Source organism: Ambystoma mexicanum, chromosome 11, assembly GCF_040938575.1.
Source record: "Ambystoma mexicanum isolate Mex_15411 chromosome 11, UKY_AmexF1_1, whole genome shotgun sequence".
Taxonomy (NCBI): domain Eukaryota; kingdom Metazoa; phylum Chordata; class Amphibia; order Caudata; family Ambystomatidae; genus Ambystoma; species Ambystoma mexicanum.
In genome coordinates, this window is record NC_090934.1 from 622,745,817 (window position 1) to 622,763,637 (window position 17,821).

Genomic DNA, 17,821 nt, shown 5'->3' on the forward strand with positions numbered 1-17,821 from the left:
CCTTCATGCCCTGTGTGTCTCTCCTGTTACCCCCCACCCCTCTCATGCCCCGTGTCTCTCTCCTGTAGCCCCCCACCCCCCGGTCATGCCCAGTGTCTCCATGCTGTTGCCCCCCACCCCTGGTCATGCCCAGTGTCTCTCTCCTGTTACCCCTGACCCCCTGCTCATGCCCGTGTCTCTCTCCTGTTACCCCCATCCCTTGCTCATGCCCCGTGTCTCCCTCTTGTTGCCGCCCAGCCCCCGCTCATGCCCGTGTCTCCCTCGTGTTCCCCCCCACCCCCGCTCATGCCCCGTGTCTCCCTCTTGTTCCGCCCACCTCCCGCACATGCCCGTGACTCCCTGCTGTTGCCCCCGACCCCCCGCTCAGGCCCCGTGTCTCTCTCCTGTTACCCCTGACCCCCCGCTCATGCCCCGTGTCTCTCTCCTGTTACCCCCACCCCCCTCTCATGCCCCGTGTCTCTCTCCTGTTTCCCCCCAGCCCCCTCTCATGCCCTGTGTGTCTCTCCTGTTACCCCCCACCCCCTCTCATGCCCCATGTCTCTCCTGTAGCCCCCCACCCCCGGTCATGCCCAGTGTCTCCCTGCTGTTGCCCCCCACCCCCTGCTCATGTCCCGTGTCTCTCTCCTGTTACCCCCATCCCCGGTCATGCCCCGTGTCTCACTGCTGTTGCCCCCCACCCCCGCTCATGCCCCTTGTCTCTCTCCTGTTCCCCCAAAACCTGCTCATGCCTCGTGTCTCACCTGTTCCCCCCACGCCCTGCTCATGCCCCGTGTCCTCTCTCTGTTACCCCCGACCCCCCGCTCATGCCCCGTGTCTCTCTCCTGTTACTCCCACCCCCGCTCATGCCCCGTGTCTCCTCTTGTAGCCCCCACCCCCTGCTCATGCCCGTGTCTCCCTCGTGTTCCCCCCACCCCCTCTCATGCCCCGTGTCTCCCTCTTGTTCCCCCACCTCCCGCTCATGCCCCGTGACTCCCTGCTGTTGCCCCCCACCCTCCGCTCAGGCCCCGTGTCTCTCTCCTGTTACCCTGACCCCCCTCATGCCCTGCGTCTCTCTGTTACCCCCCCACCCTCCTCTTTGTCCCGCGTCTCTCTCCTGTTACCTCCCACCCCCGGTCATGCCCAGTGTCTCCCTGCTGTTGCCCCCCACCCCGCTCATGGCCCGTGTCTCTTTCCTGTTCCCCCAAACCCCGCTCATTCCTCGTGTCTCCCCTGTTCCCCCCACCCCGCTCATGCCCCGTGTCTCTCTCCTGTTACCCCCACTCCCGCTCATGCCCCGTGTCTCCCTCTTGTTGCCCCCCAACCCCGCTCATGCCCCCGTGTCTCCCTAGTGTTCCCCACCCCCGCCATGCCCCGTGTCTCCCTCTTGTTCCCCACCTCCCGCTCATGCCCCGTGACTCCATGCTGTTGCCCCCCCAGCCCTGCTCAGGCCATGTGTCTCTCTCCTGTTACCCTGATCCCCAGCTCATGCCCCGCGACTCTCCCTGTTACCGCCCACCCCCCTCTCATGCCCCTTGTTCTCTCTTGCAGCCCCCCACCCCCAGTCATGCGTCATGTCTCCCTGCTGTTGCCCCCTCCCCCGCTCACGCCCCGTATCTCTCTCCTGTTAACCTCACTCCCCTCTCTTGACCCGTGTCTCTCTCCTGTTTGCCCCCCACCCTGGGCATGCCCCCTATCTCCCTTCTGTTGCCCCCACCCCCCGGTCATGCCCTGTGTCTCCCTGCTGTTGCCCCACCCCCGTTCATGCCCCGTGTCTCTCTCCTGTTACCCCCCACCCCCTCTCCTGCCCCATGTCTCCCTCGTGTTCCCCCCACCGCCCGCTCATGCCCCGTGTCTCCATGCTGTTTCCCCCACCCCCGCTCATGCCCCTGTCTCTCTCCTGTGTCCCCGACCCCCCGCTCATGCCCTGTGTTTCCTTGTGTTCCCCCAACCCCCCGCTCATGCCCCGTGTCTCCTGCTGTTGCCCCCACCCCCGCTCATGCCCCGTGTCTCCCTCCTGTTGCCCCCACCCCCCGCTCATGCCCCGTGTCTCTCTCTGTACCCCCCACCGCTGCTCATGCCCTGTGTCTCCCTGCTGCTGCCCCCACCACCCGCTCATGACCCGTGTCTCTCTCCTGTTACACCCCACCCGCCGCTCATGCCCGTGTCTCCCTTCTGTTGTCCCCCCACCCCGGATCATGCCCCGTGTCTCCCTGCTGTTGCCCCCCACCCCCGATCATGCCCCGTGTCTCCCTGCTGTTGCCCCCACCCCCCGCACATGCCCCGTGTCTCTCTCCTTTTACACCCCACCCCCTCTCATGCCCTGTGTCTCCCTCGTGTTCCCCCCATCCCCCTCTCATGCCCAGTGTCCCTCTCCTGTAGCCCCCCCACCTCCCGGTCATGCCCCGTGTCTCCATGCTGATGCCGCCCACCCCCCGCTCATGCTCCATTTCTCTCTCCTGTTACCTCCCACCCCCCGGTCATGCCCCATGTCTCCCTGCTGTTGCCCCCCACCCCCTGCTCATGCCCCGTGTCTCTCTCCTGTTACCCCCACCCCCTCTCATGCCCCATGTCTCTCTCCTGTAGCCCCCCACCCCGCGGTCATGCCCCGTGTCTCCCTGCTGTTGCCCCCCACCCCCTGCTCATGTCCCGTGTCTCTCTCCTGTTACCCCCATCCCCCGGTCATGCCCCGTGTCTCACTGCTGTTGCCCCCATCCCCCGCTCATGCCCCGTGTCTCTCTCCTGTTCCCCCCAACCCCCGCTCATGCCTTGTGTCTCCCCTGTTCTCCCCCACCTCCCGCTCATGCCCTGTGTCTCTCTCCTGTTACCCCCGACCCCCTGCTCATGCCCGTGTCTCTCTCCTGTTACCCCCATCCCTTGCTCATGCCCCGTGTCTCCCTCTTGTTGCCGCCCAGCCCCCGCTCATGCCCCGTGTCTCCCTCGTGTTCCCCCCACCCCCGCTCATGCCCCGTGTCTCCCTCTTGTTCTGCCCACCTCCTGCACATGCCCGTGACTCCCTGCTGTTGCCCCCACCCCCCGCTCACGCCCCGTGTCTCTCTCCTGTTACCCCTGACCCCCCGCTCATGCCCCGTGTCTCTCTCCTGTTACCCCCCACCCCCCTCTCATGCCCCGTGTCTCTCTCCTGCAGCCCCCCACCCCCAGTCATGCGTCATGTCTCCCTGCTGTTGCCCCCCTCCCCCGCTCACGCCCCGTATCTCTCTCCTGTTAACCCTCACTCCCCTCTCTTGACCCGTGTCTCTCTCCTGTTGCCCCCCCACCCTGGGCATGCCCCCTATCTCCCTTCTGTTGCCCCCCACCCCCCGGTCATGCCCTGTGTCTCCCTGCTGTTGCCCCTACCCCCCGCTCATGCCCCGTGTCTCTCTCCTGTTACCCCCCACCCCCTCTCCTGCCCCATGTCTCCCTCGTGTTCCCCCCACCGCCCGCTCATGCCCCGTGTCTCCATGCTGTTTCCCCCCACCCCCGCTCATGCCCCCTGTCTCTCTCCTGTGTCCCCGACCCCCCGCTCATGCCCTGTGTTTCCCTTGTGTTCCCCCAACCCCCCCGCTCATGCCCCGTGTCTCCCTGCTGTTGCCCCCCACCCCCCGCTCATGCCCCGTGTCTCCCTCCTGTTGCCCCCACCCCCCGCTCATGCCCCGTGTCTCTCTCCTGTTACCCCCCACCGCCGCTCATGCCCTGTGTCTCCCTGCTGTTGCCCCCACCACCCGCTCATGACCCGTGTCTCTCTCCTGTTACACCCCACCCGCCGCTCATGCCCCGTGTCTCCCTTCTGTTTTCCCTCCAACCCGGATCATGCCCCGTGTCTCCCTGCTGTTGCCCCCCACCCCGATCATGCCCCGTGTCTCCCTGCTGTTGCCCCCCACCCCCCACACATGCCCCGTGTCTCTCTCCTGTTACCCCCATCCCCTCATGCCCTGTGTCTCCCTTGTGTTCCCCCCACCCCCATCTCATGCCAAATATCTCTCTACTGTTGCCCCCCCCACCTCCCGGTCATGCCCCGTGTGTCCATGCTGATGCCGCCCACCCCCGCTCATGCCCCATTTCTCTCTCCTGTTACCCCCAACTCCCCCTCATTGCCTCGTGTCTCCATTCTGTTGCCCCCCCACCCCGGATCATGCCCCGTGTCTCCCTGCTGTTGCCCCCCACCCCGATCATGCCCCGTGTCTCCCTGCTGTTGCCCCCACCCCCCGCACATGCCCCGTGTCTCTCTCCTTTTACCCCCCACCCCCTCTCATGCCCTGTGTCTCCCTCGTGTTCCCCCCACCCCCTCTCATGCCCAGTGTCTCTCTCCTGTAGCCCCCCCACCTCCCGGTCATGCCCCGTGTCTCCATGCTGATGCCGCCCACCCCCCGCTCATGCCCCATTTCTCTCTCCTGTTACCTCCCACCCTCCGGTCATGCCCCATGTCTCCCTGCTGTTGCCCCCACCCCCTGCTCATGCCCCGTGTCTCTCTCCTGTTACCCCCCAGCCCCCTCTCATGCCCTGTGTGTCTCTCCTGTTACCCCCCACCCCCTCTCATGCCCCGTGTCTCTCTCCTGTAGCCCCCCACCCCCGGTCATGCCCAGTGTCTCCCTGCTGTTGCCCCCCACCCCCGGTCATGCCCAGTGTCTCTCTCCTGTTACCCCCGACCCCCTGCTCATGCCCGTGTCTCTCTCCTGTTACCCCATCCCTTGCTCATGCCCCGTGTCTCCCTCTTGTTGCCGCCCAGCCCCCGCTCATGCCCCGTGTCTCCCTCGTGTTCCCCCCACCCCCGCTCATGCCCCGTGTCTCCCTCTTGTTCCGCCCACCTCCCGCACATGCCCGTGACTCCCTGCTGTTGCCCCCGACCCCCCGCTCAGGCCCCGTGTCTCTCTCCTGTTACCCCTGACCCCCCGCTCATGCCCCGTGTCTCTCTCCTGTTACCCCCCACCCCCCTCTCATGCCCCGTGTCTCTTTCCTGTTTCCCCCCAGCCCCCTCTCATGCCCTGTGTGTCTCTCCTGTTACCCCCCACCCCCTCTCATGCCCCGTGTCTCTCTCCTGTAGCCCCCCACCCCCGGTCATTCCCAGTGTCTCCCTGCTGTTGCCCCCCACCCCCTGCTCATGTCCCGTGTCTCTCTCCTGTTACCCCCATCCCCCGGTCATGCCCCGTGTCTCACTGCTGTTGCCCCCCACCCCCCGCTCATGCCCCTTGTCTCTCTCCTGTTCCCCCAAACCCTGCTCATGCCTCGTGTCTCCCCTGTTCCCCCCACGCCCTGCTCATGCCCCGTGTCTCTCTCCTGTTACCCCCGACCCCCCGCTCATGCCCCGTGTCTCTCTCCTGTTACTCCCACCCCCGCTCATGCCCCGTGTCTCCCTCTTGTAGCCCCCCACCCCCCGCTCATGCCCCGTGTCTCCCTCGTGTTCCCCCCAGCCCCTCTCATGCCCCGTGTCTCCCTCTTGTTCCCCCACCTCCCGCTCATGCCCCGTGACTCCCTGCTGTTGCCCCCCACCCTCCGCTCAGGCCCCGTGTCTCTCTCCTGTTACCCCTGACCCCCCCTCATGCCCTGCGTCTCTCTCCTGTTACCCCCCACCCTCCTCTATGTCCCGCGTCTCTCTCCTGTTACCTCCCACCCCCGGTCATGCCCAGTGTCTCCCTGCTGTTGCCCCCCACCCCCCGCTCATGGCCCGTGTCTCTCTCCTGTTCCCCCCAAACCCCGCTCATGCCTCGTGTCTCTCCTGTTCCCCCCCACCCCCCGCTCATGCCCCGTGTCTCTCTCCTGTTACCCCCACTCCCGCTCATGCCCCGTGTCTCCCTCTTGTTGCCCCCCAACCCCCGCTCATGCCCCGTGTCTCCCTCGTGTTCCCCCCACCCCCTGCCCATGCCCCGTGTCTCCCTCTTGTTCCCCCACCTCCCGCTCATGCCCCGTGACTCCATGCTGTTGCCCCCCCAGCCCTGCTCAGGCCATGTGTCTCTCTCGAGTTACCCCTGATCCCCCGCTCATGCCCTGCGACTCTCTCCTGTTACCGCCCCACCCCCCTCTCATGCCCCGTGTCTCTCTCCTGCAGCCCCCCACCCCCAGTCATGCGTCATGTCTCCCTGCTGTTGCCCCCCTCCCCCGCTCACGCCCCGTATCTCTCTCCTGTTAACCCTCACTCCCCTCTCTTGACCCGTGTCTCTCTCCTGTTGCCCCCCCACCCTGGGCATGCACCCTATCTCCCTTCTGTTGCCCCCCACCCCCCGGTCATGCCCTGTGTCTCCCTGCTGTTGCCCCTACCCCCCACTCATGCCCCGTGTCTCTCTCCTGTTACCCCCCACCCCCTCTCCTGCCCCATGTCTCCCTCGTGTTCCCCCCACCGCCCGCTCATGCCCCGTGTCTCCATGCTGTTTCCCCCCACCCCCGCTCATGCCCCCTGTCTCTCTCCTGTGTCCCCGACCCCCCGCTCATGCCCTGTGTTTCCCTTGTGTTCCCCCAACCCCCCCGCTCATGCCCCGTGTCTCCCTGCTGTTGCCCCCCACCCCCCGCTCATGCCCCGTGTCTCCCTCCTGTTGCCCCCACCCCCCGCTCATGCCCCGTGTCTCTCTCCTGTTACCCCCCACCGCCGCTCATGCCCTGTGTCTCCCTGCTGTTGCCCCCACCACCCGCTCATGACCCGTGTCTCTCTCCTGTTACACCCCACCCGCCGCTCATGCCCCGTGTCTCCCTTCTGTTTTCCCTCCAACCCGGATCATGCCCCGTGTCTCCCTGCTGTTGCCCCCCACCCTGATCATGCCCCGTGTCTCCCTGCTGTTGCCCCCCACCCCCCACACATGCCCCGTGTCTCTCTCCTGTTACCCCCATCCCCTCATGCCCTGTGTCTCCCTTGTGTTCCCCCCACCCCCATCTCATGCCAAATATCTCTCTACTGTTGCCCCCCCCCACCTCCCGGTCATGCCCCGTGTGTCCATGCTGATGCCGCCCACCCCCGCTCATGCCCCATTTCTCTCTCCTGTTACCCCCAACCCCCCCTCATGCCCCGTGTCTCCCTTCTGTTGCCCCCCCACCCCGGATCATGCCCCGTGTCTCCCTGCTGTTGCCCCCCACCCCGATCATGCCCCGTGTCTCCCTGCTGTTGCCCCCACCCCCCGCACATGCCCCGTGTCTCTCTCCTTTTACCCCCCACCCCCTCTCATGCCCTGTGTCTCCCTCGTGTTCCCCCCACCCCCTCTCATGCCCAGTGTCTCTCTCCTGTAGCCCCCCCACCTCCCGGTCATGCCCCGTGTCTCCATGCTGATGCCGCCCACCCCCCGCTCATGCCCCATTTCTCTCTCCTGTTACCTCCCACCCTCCGGTCATGCCCCATGTCTCCCTGCTGTTGCCCCCACCCCCTGCTCATGCCCCGTGTCTCTCTCCTGTTACCCCCACCCCCTCTCATGCCCCGTGTCTCTCTCCTGTAGCCCCCCACCCCGCGGTCATGCCCCGTGTCTCCCTGCTGTTGCCCCCCACCCCCTGCTCATGTCCCGTGTCTCTCTCCTGTTACCCCCATCCCCCGGTCATGCCCCGTGTCTCACTGCTGTTGCCCCCCATCTCCCGCTCATGCCCCGTGTCTCTCTCCTGTTCCCCCCAACCCCCGCTCATGCCTCGTGTCTCCCCTGTTCCCCCCCACCTCCCGCTCATGCCCCGTGTCTCTCTCCTGTTACCCCCGACCCCCTGCTCATGCCCGTGTCTCTCTCCTGTTGCCCCAACCCCCCGCTCATGCCCCGTGTCTCACTCTTGTTGCCGCCCACCCCCCGCTCATGCCCCGTGTCTCCCTCGTGTTCCCCCCACCCCCGCTCATGCCCCGTGTCTCCCTCTTGTTCCCCCCACCACCCGCACATGCCCGTGACGCCCTGCTGTTGCCCCCCACCCCCCGCTCAGGCCCCGTGTCTCTCTCCTGTTACCCCTGACCCCCCGCTCATGCCCCGTGTCTCTCTCCTGTTACCCCCCACCCCCCTCTCATGCCCCATGTCTCTCTCCTGTTACCCCCCAGCCCCCTCTCATGCCCTGTGTGTCTCTCCTGTTACCCCCCCACCCCCCACTCATGCCCGTGTCTCACTGCTGTTGCCCCCCAGCCCCCGCTCATGCCCCGTGTCTCCCTTCTGTTGCCCCCCTGCTCTGAATCATGCCCCGTGTCTCCCTGCTGTTGACCCCCACCCCCGATCATGCCCCATGTCTCCCTGCTGTTGCCCCCACCCCCCGCACATGCCCTGTGTATCTCTCCTGTTACCCCCCACCCCTCTCATGCCCTGTTTCTCCCTCGTGTTCCCCCCACCCCCCTCTCATGCCCAGTGTCTATCTCCTGTTGCCCCCCAACCTCCCGGTCATGCCCCGTGTCTCCATGCTGATGCCGCCCACCCCCCGCTCATGCCCCATTTCTCTCTCCTGTTACCGCCCACCCCCCGGTCATGCCCCGTGTCTCCCTGCTGTTGCCCCTACCCCCTGCTTATGCCCCGTGTCTCTCTCCTGTTACCCCCCACCCCCTCTCATGCCCCGTGTATCTCTCCTGTAGCCCCCCACCCGTGGTCATGCCCCGTGTCTCCCTGCTGTTGCCCCCACCCCCTGCTCATGTCCCGTGTCTCTCTCCTGTTACCCCCATCCCCCGGTCATGCCCCGTGTCTCACTGCTGATGCCCCCCACCCCCCGCTCATGCCCCGTGTCTCTCTCCTGTTCCCCCCAACCCCCGCTCATGCCTCGTGTCTCCCCTGTTCTCCCCCACCCCCGCTCATGCCCCGTGTCTCTCTCCTGTTACCCCCGACTCCCCGCTCATGCCCGTGTCTCTCTCCTGTTACCCCACCCCCCGCTCATGCCCCGTGTCTCCCTCTTGTTGCCGCCCACCCCCCACTCATGCCCTGTGTCTCCCTCGTGTTCCCCCCACCCCCCGCTCATGCCCCGTGTCTCCCTCTTGTTCCCCCCACCTCCCGCACATGCCCGTGACTCCCTGCTGTTGCCCCCCACCCCCCTCTCAGGCCCCGTGTCTCTCTCCTTTTACCCCCCACCCCCCTTTCATGCCCCGTGTCTCTCTCCTGTTACGCCCCACCCCCCGCTCATGCCCCGTGTATCCCTTCTGTTGCCCCCCACCCCGGATCATGCCCCATGTCTCCCTGCTGTTGCCCCCCACCCCCGATCATGCCCCGTGTCTCCCTGCTGTTGCCCCCCACCCCCCGCACATGCCCCGTGTCTCTCTCCTGTTACCCCCCACCCCCTCTCATGCCCTGTGTCTCCCTCGTGTTCCCCCACCCCCCTCTCATGCCCAGTGTCTCTCTCCTGTTACCCCCACGCCTCCCAGTCATGCCCCGTGTCTCCATGCTGATGCCGCCCACCCCCCGCTCATGCCCCATTTCTCTCTCCTGTTACCTCCCACCCCCCGGTCATGCCCCGTGTCTCCCTGCTGTTGCCCCCCACCCCCTGCTCATACCCCGTGTCTCTCTCCTGTTACCCCCCACCCCCTCTCATGACCCGTGTCTCTCTCCTGTAGCCCCCCACCCCCCGGTCATGCCCCGTGTCTCCCTGCTGTTGCCCCCCACCACCTGCTCATGTCCCGTGTCTCTCTCCTGTTACCCCCATCCCCCGGTCATGCCCCGTGTCTCACTGCTGTTGCCCCCACCACCCGCTCATGCCCCGTGTCTCTCTCCTGTTCCCCCCAACCCCCGCTCATGCCTCGTGCCTTCCCTGTTCCCCCCAACCCCCCGCTCATGCCCCGTGTCTCTCTCCTGTTACCCCCGACCCCCCGCTCATGCCCTGTGACTCTCTCCTGTTACCCCCACCCCCCGCTCATGCCCCGTGTCTCCTTCTTGTTGCCCCCCACCCCCTGCTCATGCCCCGTGTCTCCCTCGTGTTCCCCCCACCCCCCGCTCATGCCCCGTGTCTCCCTCTTCTTTCCCCCACCTCCCGCACATGCCCCGTGACTCCCTGCTGTTGCCCCCCACACCCCGCTCAGGCCCCCTGTCTCTCTCCTGTTACCCCTGACCCCCCGCTCATGCCCCGAGTCTCTCTCCTGTTCCCCCACCCCCAGTCATGCGTCGTGTCTCCCTGCTGTTGCACCCACCCCCAGCTCATGCCCCGTATCTCTCTCCTGTTACCCCCTGACCCCGTTCTCTTGACCTGTGTCTCTCTCCTGTTGCCCCTCCACCCCCGGTCATGCCCTGTGTCTCCCTTCTGTTGCCCCCCACCCCCCGGTCATGCCCTGTGTCTCCCTGCTGTTGCCCTCCACCCCCCGCTCATGCCCCGTGTCTCTCTCCTGTTACCCCCCACACCTTTCTCATGCCCCATGTCTCCCTCGTGTTCCCCCCACCCCCCGCTCATGCCCCGTGTCACCCTGCTGTTTCCCCCCTCCCCCCGCTCATGTCCCGTGTCTCTCTCCTGTGTCCACCACCCCCGCTCATGCCCTGTGTCTCCCTCGTGTTCCCCCAACCCCCCGCTCATGCCCTGTGTCTCCCTGCTGTTGCCACCCACCCCCGCTCATGCCCCGTGTCTCCCTGTTGCCCCCCACCCCCGCTCATGCCCCGTGTCTCCCTCCTGTTGCCCCCCACCCCCTGCTCATGCCCCGTGTCTCTCTCCTGTTATCCCCCACCCCCGCTCATGCCCCGTGTCTCACTGTTGTTGCCCCCACCCCCCACTCATGCCCCGTGTCTCTCTCCTGTTACCCCCAACCCCCGCTCATGCCTTGTGTCTCCCCTGTTTCCCCCCACCCCCGCTCATGCCCTGTGTCTCTCTCCTGTTACCCCTGACCCCCCGCTCATGCCCCGTGTCTCTCTCCTGTTACCCCCACCCCCCGCTCATGCCCCGTGTCTCCCTCTTGTTGCCCCCCACCCCCTGCTCATGCCCCGTGTCTCCCTCGTGTTCCCCCATCCCCCGCTCATGCCCCGTGTCTCCCTCTTGTTCCCCCCACCTCCCGCACATGCCCCGTGACTCCCTGCTGTTGCCCCCCACACCCCGCTCAGGCCCGTGTCTCTCTCCTGTTACCCCTGACCCCCCGCTCATGCCCCGTGTCTCTCTCCTGTTCCCCCCACCCCCAGTCATGCATCGTGTCTCCCTGCTGTTGCACCCCACCCCCCGCTCATGCGCCGTATCTCTCTCCTGTTACCCCCTGACCCCATTCTCTTGACCCGTGTCTCTCTCCTGTTGCCCCCCCACCCCCGGTCATGCCCTGTGTCTCCCTTCTGTTGCCCCCCACCCCCTGGTCATGCCCCGTGTATACCTTCTGTTGCCCCCCACCGCGGATCATGCCCCATGTCTCCCTGCTGTTGCCCCCCACCCCCGCTCATGCCCCGTGTCTCCCTCCTGTTGCCCCCCACCCCCTGCTCATGTCCCGTGTCTCTCTCCTGTTACCCCCATCCCCCGGTCATGCCCCGTGTCTCACTGCTGTTGCCCCCACCACCCGCTCATGCCCCGTGTCTCTCTCCTGTTCCCCCCAACCCCCGCTCATGCCTCGTGCCTCCCCTGTTCCCCCCAACCCCCCGCTCATGCCCCGTGTCTCTCTCCTGTTACCCCCGACCCCCCGCTCATGCCCTGTGACTCTCCCCTGTTACCCCCACCCCCCGCTCATGCCCCGTGTCTCCTTCTTGTTGCCCCCCACCCCCTGCTCATGCCCCGTGTCTCCCTCGTGTTCCCCCCACCCCCCGCTCATGCCCCGTGTCTCCCTCTTCTTTCCCCCACCTCCCGCACATGCCCCGTGACTCCCTGCTGTTGCCCCCCACACCCCGCTCAGGCCCCCTGTCTCTCTCCTGTTACCCCTGACCCCCCGCTCATGCCCCGAGTCTCTCTCCTGTTCCCCCCACCCCCAGTCATGCGTCGTGTCTCCCTGCTGTTGCACCCACCCCCAGCTCATGCCCCGTATCTCTCTCCTGTTACCCCCTGACCCCGTTCTCTTGACCTGTGTCTCTCTCCTGTTGCCCCTCCACCCCCGGTCATGCCCTGTGTCTCCCTTCTGTTGCCCCCCACCCCCCGGTCATGCCCTGTGTCTCCCTGCTGTTGCCCTCCACCCCCCGCTCATGCCCCGTGTCTCTCTCCTGTTACCCCCCACACCTTTCTCATGCCCCATGTCTCCCTCGTGTTCCCCCCACCCCCCGCTCATGCCCCGTGTCACCCTGCTGTTTCCCCCCACCCCCCGCTCATGCCCCGTGTCTCTCTCCTGTGTCCACCACCCCCGCTCATGCCCTGTGTCTCCCTCGTGTTCCCCCAACCCCCCGCTCATGCCCTGTGTCTCCCTGCTGTTGCCACCCACCCCCGCTCATGCCCCGTGTCTCCCTGTTGCCCCCCACCCCCGCTCATGCCCCGTGTCTCCCTCCTGTTGCCCCCCACCCCCTGCTCATGCCCCGTGTCTCTCTCCTGTTATCCCCCACCCCCGCTCATGCCCCGTGTCTCACTGTTGTTGCCCCCACCCCCCGCTCATGCCCCGTGTCTCTCTCCTGTTACCCCCAACCCCCGCTCATGCCTTGTGTCTCCCCTGTTTCCCCCCACCCCCGCTCATGCCCTGTGTCTCTCTCCTGTTACCCCTGACCCCCCGCTCATGCCCCGTGTCTCTCTCCTGTTACCCCCACCCCCCGCTCATGCCCCGTGTCTCCCTCTTGTTGCCCCCCACCCCCTGCTCATGCCCCGTGTCTCCCTCGTGTTCCCCCATCCCCCGCTCATGCCCCGTGTCTCCCTCTTGTTCCCCCCACCTCCCGCACATGCCCCGTGACTCCCTGCTGTTGCCCCCCACACCCCGCTCAGGCCCGTGTCTCTCTCCTGTTACCCCTGACCCCCCGCTCATGCCCCGTGTCTCTCTCCTGTTCCCCCCACCCCCAGTCATGCGTCGTGTCTCCCTGCTGTTGCACCCCACCCCCCGCTCATGCCCCGTACCTCTCTCCTGTTACCCCCTGACCCCATTCTCTTGACCCGTGTCTCTCTTCTGTTGCCCCCCCACCCCCGGTCATGCCCTGTGTCTCCCTTCTGTTGCCCCCCACCCCCTGGTCATGCCCCGTGTATACCTTCTGTTGCCCCCCACCGCGGATCATGCCCCATGTCTCCCTGCTGTTGCCCCCCACCCCCGATCATGCCCCGTGTCTCCCTGCTGTTGCCCCCCACCCCCGCACATGCCCCGTGTCTCTCTCCTGTTACCCCCCACCCCCTCTCATGCCCTGTGTCTCCCTCGTGTTCCCCCCACCCCCCTCTCATGCCCAGTGTCTCTCTCCTGTTACCCACACGCCTCCCGGTCATGCCCCGTGTCTCCATGCTGATGCCGCCCACCCCCCGCTCATGCCCCATTTCTCTCTCCTGTTACCTCCCACCCCCCGGTCATGCCCCGTGTCTCCCTGCTGTTGCCCCCCACCCCCTGCTCATGCCCCGTGTCTCTCTCCTGTTACCCCCCACCCCCTCTCATGCCCTGTGTCTCTCTCCTGTAGCCCCCCACCCCCCGGTCATGCCCCGTGTCTCCCTGCTGTTGCCCCCCACCCCCTGCTCATGTCCCGTGTCTCTCTCCTGTTCCCCCCAACTCCCGCTCATGCCTCGTGTCTCCCCTGTTCCCCCCCACCCCCCGCTCATGCCCCGTGTCTCTCTCCTGTTACCCCCGACCCCCTGCTCATGCCCCGTGTCTCTCTCCTGTTACCCCCCCGCTCATGCCCCGTGTCTCCCTCTTGTTGCCCCCCACCCCCTGCTCATGCCCCATGTCTCCCTCGTGTTCCCCCCACCCCCGCTCATGCCCCGTGTCTCCCTCTTGTTTCCCCCACCTCCCGCACATGCCCCGTGACTCCCTGCTGTTGCCCCCCACACCCCGCTCAGGCCCCGTGTCTCTCTCCTGTTAACCCTGACCCCCCGCTCATGCCCCGTGTCTCTCTCCTGTTCCCCCCACCCCCAGTCATGCGTCGTGTCTCCCTGCTGTTGCACCCCACCCCCGCTCATGCCCTGTATCTCTCTCCTGTTACCCCCTGACCCCGTTCTCTTGACCCGTGTCTCTCTCCTGTTTCCCCCCCACCCCCGGTCATGCCCTGTGTCTCCCTTCTGTTGCCCCCCACCCCCGGTCATGCCCTGTGTCTCCCTGCTGTTGCCCCCCACCCCCCGCTCATGCCCCGTGTCTCTCTCCTGTTACCCCCCACACCTCTCTCATGCTCCATGTCTCCCTCGTGTTCCCCCCACCCCCGCTCATGCCCCGGTCTCCCTGCTGTTTCCCCCCACCCCCCGCTCATGCCCCGTGTCTCTCTCCTGTGTCCCCCACCCCCGCTCATGCCCTGTGTCTCCCTCGTGTTCCCCCCACCCCCGCTCATGCCCCGTGTCTCCCTCTTGTTTCCCCCACCTCCCGCACATGCCCCGTGACTCCCTGCTGTTGCCCCCCACACCCCGCTCAGGCCCCGTGTCTCTCTCCTGTTAACCCTGACCCCCCGCTCATGCCCCGTGTCTCTCTCCTGTTCCCCCCACCCCCAGTCATGCGTCGTGTCTCCCTGCTGTTGCACCCCACCCCGCGCTCATGCCCTGTATCTCTCTCCTGTTACCCCCTGACCCCGTTCTCTTGACCCGTGTCTCTCTCCTGTTTCCCCCCCACCCCCGGTCATGCCCTGTGTCTCCCTTCTGTTGCCCCCCACCGCCGGTCATGCCCTGTGTCTCCCTGCTGTTGCCCCCCACCCCCCGCTCATGCCCCGTGTCTCTCTCCTGTTACCCCCCACACCTCTCTCATGCTCCATGTCTCCCTCGTGTTCCCCCCACCCCCCGCTCATGCCCCGGGCTCCCTGCTGTTTCCCCCCACCCCCCGCTCATGCCCCGTGTCTCTCTCCTGTGTCCCCCACCCCCGCTCATGCCCTGTGTCTCCCTCGTGTTCCCCCAACCCCCCGCTCATGCCCCGTGTCTCCCTGCTGTTGCCCCCCACCCCCCGCTCATGCCCCGTGTCTCCCTGTTGCCCCCCACCCCCGCTCATGCCCCGTGTCTCCCTCCTGTTGCCCCCACCCCCGCTCATACCCCGTGTCTCCCTGCTGTTGGCCCCCACCCGATCATGCCCCGTGTCTCCCTGCTGTTGCCCCCCACCCCCCGCTCATGCCCTGTGTCTCTCTCCTGTTACCAACCACCCCCCGCTCATGCCCCGTGTCTCCCTGCTGTTGCTCCCCACCAACCGCTCATGCCCCGTGTCTCCCTGCTGTTGCCCTCCACCCCCCGCTCATGCCCCGTGTCTCTCTCCTGTTACCCTCTACCCCCGGTCATGCCCCGTGTCTCCCTGCTGTTGCCCTCTACTCCCCGCTCATGCCCTGTGTCTCTCTCCTGTTACCCCCCACCCCCTCTCATGTCCTGTGTCTCTCTCCTGTTGCCCCCCACCCCAGTCATGCCCCGTATCTCCCTGCTGTTGCCCCCCACTCCCTGCTCATGCCCCGTGTCTCTCTCCTGTTCCCCCTCCCCCGGTCATGCCCCGTAGCTCCCTGCTGTTGCCCCTCACCCCCCGCTCATGCCCATGTCTCTCTCCTGTTACCCCCCACCCTCGCTCATGCCCCGTGTCTCTTTTCTGTTGCCCCCACCCTCTGCTCATGCCCCGTGTCTCTCTCCTATAACCCCCCACCCCCCTCTCATGCCCCGTGTCTCCCTGCTGTTGCCCCCCACCCTTCGCTCATGCCCTGTGTCTCCCTGCTGTTGCCCCGATCCCCCACTCATGCCCCGTGTCTCTCTCCTGTTACCACCCCCACCCCCCCTCATGCCCTGTGTCTCTCTCCGGTTACCCCCCAACCCCCTCTCATGCCCTGTGTCTCTCTCCTGTTACCCCCACCCCCCACTCATGCCCGTGTCTCCCTGCTGTTGCCCCCTACCCCCCGCTCATGCCCCGTGCCTCTCTCCTGTTACCCCCCACTACCCGCTCATGCCCCGTGTCTCCCTTCTGTTGCCCCCTGTTAAGCAGAAACCTGTGCATTTCCCTCTGGGACCACTGCAAATGATTTAGGCCTACAGGTGTTTGGCAGTAAACCCACTTGGTAGCAGTCTGTACCACACAGATTCCCCTGGTAGCTGTGGCTGAGCAGTCAGACCTCTCACAAGAAAAGTTAGGCAGTATGTGGAGTATACAAGATAGGGCAATTTACACCGTAGAACAAGCAGACACGGAACAGAGCTTGGGTCCAAAGATATATAATTATTTATTTTAAGGACATATCTATCAAAACACACTGGCACTAATACGGCAAACAACTTCAATTACAATTACTATAAGTATCAATCCCTTACCAATATATTTCGACAAGTCTAGGTTCAACGGCACCACTTATTTGCAGACATAGGTGAATGCTTTAACCTAGATGGCACTCTAATATTCGTTAGAACGGGAGAGAAAAGGCAGGGTATGAAATAAACTCGGTACCAACACTTTTACGAAGCAAATGCAAGGCCCGTAAGGCAGGGTCTGCAGTGAATCACAAAGTTCAGAGGCCAGGCCCGCTCGGAGAGAGGCAAGGCTGTATGTCCCAACAAGTATCACAGTGGAAACGCACTTCGAGTCTTTGTAGCAAAATGTCACAGAAAGGTTGGACCAGTTTAGAACAAAGAGTTAAGAAGGTCTGGAGGCGACCCATTGGAAAGGTAAGGATTTAAGACACCTCACGCTAACCGTCACACGGGAAGCCAGGCGTACACAGTACCTTGTAAGTGAAGAGAAAGCTCCGGCGGGGACAGTTGTTCCTGGTGGTGGATGCAAGTCGGGGTTTTGCCAAGAGATGAGATGATCTCGTCGTCGAAGGAAAGTTGAAGATCGTTGCACCACCAGGGAAGAGACCAGCCGCGGAGTGCTCCGTCACAAGGCACCACCTTTTGTTCGTGGTATGGGCTAGTGGCTATCCGGTTGCCGGGGTGCTCAGCACGGGCAATTCGACCACTACGCCCTGGAAGCGAAGAAAAATCAAAGGGACTGGTTGTTGCCACCAGTCAGGGGGAGAAGACTCTCCAGCAGGGAGATCTCCTCTGTCGTTGGGAAGTGGTGAGTCGGTTCAGCAGGGCTCCACCTGAGGTGTCGTCGTTGCAGGTCGGCTCAGTTTACCCTCGTCGGATTCTGAGGTCCTGTGGCGACTTCTGAAGATCCTGTCCCAAAAGCCCTGCTTTTATGCAGCAAACCCTCATTCATTCAGCCTAGCTGTCAATCAAAACACGCTAAGTGGTGAGCGGGGTGGCTCACCACTTGGGCCAATCACACCAGAGTGTGACTTGAGTTGGCAAGGCAACTCAGTCCAGGGTGCCTAAACCCCTTCCCACACCCCCTGTGGTACCCAGACAGAATGGCACCATTTTGGAAGGCTTCTGTGCAGAAAGGCTCAACCTTTGGTTCGGAGTTACAGAGACGAACACAGACGCCATTTTAAAAACCGAGTTCTGCCAGAAAATACCAACCAATAGATTTATTTAAGATAAATAAACTGGTGGTATGCTAGAGATTAACGAGAAAAAGTATTAACCTCCAACAATGGGAAGAATCCCATAGAGTTATATTCGGGGTCGAATATAACAAGTAGTTTCCACTGCCACCAGCCAAAACACGACGAGGGGGGACGGGACAGTGCCACCTCGAATAACATACCCAGAGGTAATCGAATTACCCTACTAATACGTCCACAATAGGATGGTTTGTACTAGTTCTGTTAGTAAATTTAGGTCTAGTAAAGCCAATGGTGACTTTACATGCCCTGGGAGACAGTGGTCAGTCCCAGGGTATGGAGTCTATGGTGGGGATCCTCTAGGACGCCCCAGTGTCACGGCACGGAGGGTGCGGTGTAACACACATAGAAAAATATATGAGACCCTATGGAGTAAAAGACCCCATAGCCCATAGAACACATTGACTTTCAAAGGAATTAACCACATTCATGTCCAAGAGTGGGAGAAAAAGAGTCTCACTCTTGGCAGGATGGAAAAAAACAAA